This window comes from Dermacentor variabilis, unplaced genomic scaffold, assembly GCF_050947875.1.
Source record: "Dermacentor variabilis isolate Ectoservices unplaced genomic scaffold, ASM5094787v1 scaffold_12, whole genome shotgun sequence".
NCBI classification, from domain to species: domain Eukaryota; kingdom Metazoa; phylum Arthropoda; class Arachnida; order Ixodida; family Ixodidae; genus Dermacentor; species Dermacentor variabilis.
Genome location: NW_027460280.1, coordinates 9,160,580 through 9,165,893, shown reverse-complemented (window position 1 = coordinate 9,165,893; position 5,314 = coordinate 9,160,580). Strand labels below are relative to the sequence as shown.

The window sequence follows — 5,314 nt, the reverse complement described above, 5'->3', positions numbered from 1 at the left end:
CACTCTGTCAGTAGCCCTACACGAAATGCAACAGCTGGAGCGCGGCGGCACAACTCGGGGTAACGGCGGCGTAATAAACGAAAAACCGCTTGGGATGCCCTTAAAAGTCAGTTCAGAGTGTGCCTTAACTCGATATGACTCAGCGCTACATATATTCTGCTGCGCCTTGATCGTGCTCCCGCCAGTTTGGTTGCTGTGTGGCAAACGTAGCGCCTACATACGTATGTAGGCGCTACGTTTGCCACACAGCAACCTAACTGGCGGGAGCACGATCGATGCGCACCAGCCAGAACCCAGTAGGTAAAGCGACCATACTGTGCAAAACCCCGTTTCCGTTTCCTGTTGTACAGCGCCACCCGTGGTCACATACTTTAGTTCACGACGCCACCGCTACGTTTATTTCCGTAGCACTGTGGAAGGTACAGTTTCCCTTCTCTAAGTTTGTATAGGTGTTCTGTGCTGGGCTGCCAAAGTGTGTTCGCCGGCGACCGGTAGACATGGCAAGCGTTAGCTCTAGGACTCCAAAGTGCGGAAATGTGCCCGTTCACGCAGATCCAAAGTACAAGAAGTCATCCGGGCATCATTGCGTCGTGTTTGGATGCCAAAACAACTAGCGCCAAAGGAGCAGGTTGCTTAGCGCTGTTTGCCAAGAGCACAACACATGTAGAGAATCGTGCCGGTGCGGTGTTTTCAGCCTGCACCGATTTCCATCCGCAACGAAGAATGCCAAGCTGCGCCACCGGTGGAGAGCTGCAGTGAATAGGAAGAACTACCAACCCAGTGAAAATACACGAGTGAGTATTCGATCTGTGTATATTTTGGTGCCACGTTGAACTTTGCGCCCTACGAACGTAATATGTGCAACACGCAGGTTTGCTCCGAGCACTTTCTGAACAACAAGCCTACAGAAAAGAATCCCGTGTCGGTGCTTCGCCTTGGCTATTACAAAAAGGCAAGCCTTTTCGTGTTTTAAGTAATGCAGAGCCCTCGACAGTTAAGCGGAACAGTTGAGATTGCGGTTAGCGATACTTGCAGCTGGTGCACGTCATTAGCGTGACCGACAGGTTGTACATTAAGCGACATTAAGCCGACATTAAGACCGACATTAAGCGTGAACGACAGGTTGTAGGCAATAGAATGTTGCCCTGCTGGTGAGCGTTATTGCTATGAAAGTAAACCGAAGTCTGCTCGTCACTTAGCACGCGCCCAAAAAAGAAAAAAAAAAAACCGTAAACGACGACTGCTCGTCGCCGAAGGTGTTCTTGCAGCGCGCCTGTCTTTACGAGCTGGTGTTGCAGGTGTCATTCGTAACGAATTCATTTGAGCCTCCTGAGCTCTAAACTGCGTGCGGGCTGTTATGCGGGGCAAAGCGCAAGGTTTTTCCGTTCTTATAGTGAGGAAAATAAGGTGGTTAATCATTGTTGTATTTTGTAACAAAATTTTGCTCGTTCTCGCCACTTTTTTTACTGTTTTTTTTTCTAAGGAAGCGCCAACAATCCGATATGGCCTCGCACAAGCGAAACAGGTCTGATACCGGGTAGCTGCAGTTGGTGGGGATAATTTCTTGGAATGCAGGTGCGGTTGTTGTCTTGTACCAAAGGAATCGCTGATGATGCAGCTTTAAGTAGGTATGGTAATTTTATGTGCCCTGTAATGGTTTGTGCAACAACACCTGCAGCTGTCATGCTCACCCAGTTATAGGGGCTTTGACTGCACACGTAGTTTAACATTATAACTACTGTATAGTTCCTCATTTTCCAATGAGTGCAGGTTTACCATCATATATGCTGCTTGTTCGAGTGCTGTAGGCTTGTGTTCTGAATGTTGTACGATAAATTGCACGATACAATTGGCCCGGTGTATTTTCTATCTCATTTTGAGAGGACTTTATATCTTCGCAACAGTGATGGCATGGGAAAGAACTACAGTCCTTCTTAATAAAACATATATTTTGTTTTCAATGTGCAGGTGGTGAAGGGCAAGCGTCTGCTAATCAGGCAGGCTATAAGCCCAGTCAAACGACCTCGCCAGCAGTTGGTTGTCAAATGCGGCCAACACAGTAGTGACCATGACAAACAAGACCAAACTGAAAGTGCAGAGGACAATGTTCTGCGTGCTTTAATAATATATGGCACCAACACATTGATGTATATTCCTTCGCAGGTTACGTGCCAAAAATGCGGAGATATTACAGCTCACACGTGTTCTAGCACATAGCGCGCGGTTTGTACAAACGTAATAGCGTACTTGCCCGATGTATTCGCTTCTGCAGTCGGCACAGCACTCACTGTGGCCATTGCGGACTTGCATGAGGTCTTCAAGTTTGATTGGATCGAGACAGCGAAAATGGCAGGTTAGAAAAAACGCGAAACGCGCCTTCCGCCCAGCTAAAAAGCCCAAGTTTCGCTTTTGCGCCGGGTTGCATCTCCCGGCGTGGCAGCCCAGACCTGCTACTTCGCGGCGCTTAGGATAGATGGCGCGACCAGCGCTCATCAATATGGCGGCGCGCTTTGAATTCACGGTGTGCAGAAGAGCGACGACCGTCTAATACATTACATGGCAGGATATGTTGCTCGAAAGTTTCTGAAGTGTTATGACTGCATGTCTTGCAAGGCCTTTCTTATGGAAACCCCCAATACGGAAAGCAGAAACTCTGAGTTCACTGTGACATGCGACAAGGGAGGGTTGTTATATCCTTCGCTGGAGCTTTTCAGGGCAGTGAAGAAGTTGGAGGACACCTTCACTGTGTTCTTCAGCCAAGAGAAACTCTGCAGTGACAGTATAGTGGATGTAATGTTGCTAGTGAAGGAGAATTTCAGCTATGCCTCAGGCTGCAGCCAGCACTAAGATGCGCTCACAACAGAGTTGACCAAGTTCTATGTGCTGACCAGGCTGCACTTCTATGTAAAACGGATCAACCAATCGCGACAGGAACGGCGTAAAAAGAAATTGCACGCGAAGATAAGCCGTTGCTCATAGTGCCTCTCTCGTAGCAGCCATGCACTTTGAGAAAGGAGTAGCTGCCCATCTTTTGTACCAATAAAGAGTTGTTTGTGGCTACCACGAGTTCCCTTTATTTTGCTGTGTTACGAAATTTCGCCATCCCTGGTAACCACTACGACCGCATAATAGTGGCATCACCATAGGATTAACTCCCTAGCTTTCAGTGGATATATGCTTTCGTAAACAAAAACGCAGTTAAAGGAATAAAACCTCATCATATCTGGCCTCTGTTCCGAATATGTTAGTACACGCGCCGCAATTGTTTGGCTCACTTGAACTTGTGAATGCAATTGGGTCCTGACCTGTATAAAAAGTGTTAATGGCAAATGAATTAAGCAATTTACCCATTCACATATTTACCTCTTCTACGGTGTTCGCGAGCTTTTAGTTAAGAAATCAGTCGCATCGTTGTGCGGCCGTTAGTCTGCACTCGTTGGGTCGGCTTTATTTTCACGCAAGCTTGAAGAACGCCCGTCTTTCCACCTTTCTCTGTGCCTTGTCTTAATTTCAGATGAAGTTTTCAGAAAACATGCTACGGAGCTGCGCGCTTTCTTTTTTCGGCGTGTCAGGAAGCGCGCACGGCTTTCTCTACGTTGAAAATGCTCAGTTTCGCGTTCCGTACAGGATGGATGGATGGATGGATGGATGATTGTGGCTGAACCCTTTGAATCGGGCGGCGGCGGCGCGCGCCACCTAGCCTTTAATGGTTCTATATGCATGCATACCTATGTATTTACTCCTTTACTTTTGCGTTGATATTGTCCACCAATCAGATAGCCTCCGTTTAGTTATTTCTACCTGTTCAAAGTCTATTCTACTTTCACTGTCTTTAAAACCCAAGGCTTTGAATAGTTCCCCGTTAGATTCAACTGCAGGGTGAAGTTGTTTACAAGCAAGTATAAGGTGTTCCGCCGTTTCCTCCTCCTCTCTACACGCCTCGCACACCAAATCTATCTCCTGGTATCTGGCTCGGTACGTTTTAGTCCTCAGTACACCTGTCCTGGCTTCGAACAACAATGAGCTTCCCTTAGAGTTATCGTAAATACTTTCTTTGGCTATTTCTTGCTTAAACGTCCTGTATGTCTCCAATGCCGATTTGGTTTGCATTTCTGTACTCCACATACCCCTCTCTGCCTCCTTAACCTTTTTCTTGACAGATGATTCCTTACTTGTTCCCCCGCTACTGCCCAAGTATTTGCTTGTCAATTTTCTAGTTCGCTTCCTCCACCTCGTGTCAACATTCCTCGTGTATAAGTAACTGAAAACCTTCCTAGCCCACCGAATTTCCCCCATTTTTCTCAATCGCTCCTCAAATGCTATCTTGCTACTAGCCTCTCTGCCCTCGAAAGAAGACCATCCCAGATCCCCCTGCACTCCAAGATTTGGTGTCTTGCCATGTGCTCCCAGAGCGAGCCTACCCACACCACGTTGCCTAATTTCCAACTGTTGCCGGGTCTCTGTTCTAATACATAGAACTGCATTGGCAAAAGTCAGGCCTGGTACCATTACCCCCTTCCATATCCCTCGTACTACCTCGTACCTATTGTAGTTCCACAGTGCCCTACTCTTCATAATCGCTGCACTTCTGTTACCTTTAGTCGTTAGATATTTTTCGTACTCTGTCAGATACTCAATGCCATTATTTATCCACACCCCAAGGTACTTGTATTTATCGACTACCTCCAGCGTGGCCTCCTGTATCTTATGCTCACCGCAACTGTTATCATTAAAAATCATGACTGCTGATTTTTCTTTGCTAAACTTCAAGCCTAACCTGTCTCCTTCTGTACCACATATGTCCATTAATTCCTGCAGATCTTCTGCATTGTCAGCCATTAATACAATATCATCCGCGTACATCAGTCCTGGTAATGACTGTTCAATCAATTTTCCTTGCTTGAGAAATGATAGGTTGAAGCCGAGTCCGCTTTGATGTATTTTGGCCTCTAGACCTTGTAGGTACAGCATAAACATCAGAGGACACAATGGGCACCCCTGCCTAAGCCCCCGCCGAATCATCACAGGCTCTGAAACCTGCTTTTCCCATTGTATAATCACCCGGTTACCTTTATAGATATATTTTAAGAAATTGGTTACTCCATCTTGCACTCCTAAAGTTTCCAGAATGCCCCACAAGCCCTCTTGAAGTACACTGTCATAGGCTCCCTTGATGTCCAAAAAAGCCAGCCATAGGGGTCTGTGTTCCTTTTCAGCTATTTCAATGCACTGTGTTAGCGAGAACAGATTGTCTTCTAGCCTCCTATGCTTCCGGAACCCATTTTGTAGCTCTCCAAGTACCCCCTCGTTCTCT

General features: G+C 46.7%; 1 long non-coding RNA gene across 1 annotated transcript; it reads left to right on the top strand.

Moving 5' to 3' along the window:
* Nucleotides 1-432: 432 nt before the first annotated feature.
* LOC142565854 (uncharacterized) lies at nt 433-3,075 on the top strand. Its single transcript, XR_012824890.1, has 3 exons — nt 433-794; nt 872-952; nt 1,969-3,075. It is a non-coding gene; the product is annotated as an uncharacterized LOC142565854 (long non-coding RNA).
* Nucleotides 3,076-5,314: the final 2,239 nt, after the last annotated feature.